Source organism: Silene latifolia, chromosome 8 (genome assembly GCF_048544455.1).
Source record: "Silene latifolia isolate original U9 population chromosome 8, ASM4854445v1, whole genome shotgun sequence".
Classification (NCBI taxonomy): Eukaryota; Viridiplantae; Streptophyta; class Magnoliopsida; order Caryophyllales; family Caryophyllaceae; genus Silene; species Silene latifolia.
This window is the reverse complement of record NC_133533.1, coordinates 88,975,381-88,976,391: the sequence shown is the minus strand read 5'-3', so window position 1 is coordinate 88,976,391 and position 1,011 is coordinate 88,975,381. Positions and strand designations below refer to the sequence as shown.

Below are 1,011 nucleotides of genomic sequence, written 5' to 3'. Positions count from 1 at the left end.
GCGATCATCTAGGATATTGCCGACAGAGGAAGAGTTGAGTACTCTGTCTAGTTATTACGAGAATGCTCTATTTGAGGAGGATCCACCTTCATCTCCAGTTTCTACTTCATCAGCTGAGACTGTCACTTCTCCAGACATGGCCGAAGAAGCGACTATTGCCAGTCACTCGGAGCCGACAGCTGCGAACCTTTATAAGGGATTTTCTTTACCAGGGACGGATAGAAAATTCGAGCCGAAACCGTCCTATATCAACTTGGTGGAGAGAAACCAATTTGGGGGAGCTGCAAATGAAGATGCAGCTAAGCATATGGAGACATTCATTGATTATTGTTGTTCCATACCCCCACTAACCGGTGTGACCCAGGACCAGGTGAAGGAGACCATGTTCATATTTTCCCTTCGTGATGCTGCAAGGGAGTGGTACAGAGACCCGGATCGAGCTGCTAATGAGATCACTGACTGGAATTCGCTGGCCTTGGCGTTTTACAAGAAATATTTTTCTACCTCGAAGACCAATGTCATTAGAGCTCAGATCACGAGCTTTAAACAGGGTCCTGATGAGAACTTTCATGAAGCATGGGTCCGTTTCAAGAAGCTGGTGCGAACCATTCCGCACCATGGGTTCGAAAAATGGAGTCTATGCAATCAGTTTTACAATGGGCTCTATGACGATCAGAGGGCTATCTTGGATGCTGCAGCTAGTGGCAGATTCCTAGAAAATATGGGAGAGACTAAGGGGTGGAAAATTATTGATGATTTGGCCACCCACAAAGCTGAGTATGGAAATTCCCGGGGAAATCAAAGGAGAAGTGCTGAATCTCCTTCTGTAGCTGCATTAGAGGCTCTCACGGCGAGGTTTGACAAGTACGAGTTGGGAGGAGCTTCAAAAGGAGGGATCTATCATGTAAATGCTGTGTCAGATGGTCCTTTCGTCTGCAAAAGATGTGGAGCTGAGGGACATGTTTCAGAAAATTATCCTAGTCCATTCGAGTCTTGTGCTGCCTTTCAAAA

At 46.2% G+C, this 1,011-nt stretch overlaps 1 non-coding gene across 1 annotated transcript; it reads right to left on the bottom strand.

Moving 5' to 3' along the window:
• Positions 1-517: 517 nt before the first annotated feature.
• Positions 518-624, bottom strand: LOC141597939 (small nucleolar RNA R71). Its single transcript, XR_012523147.1, has one exon. It is a non-coding gene; the product is annotated as a small nucleolar RNA R71 (small nucleolar RNA).
• Between the last annotated feature and the right edge of the window lie 387 nt (positions 625-1,011).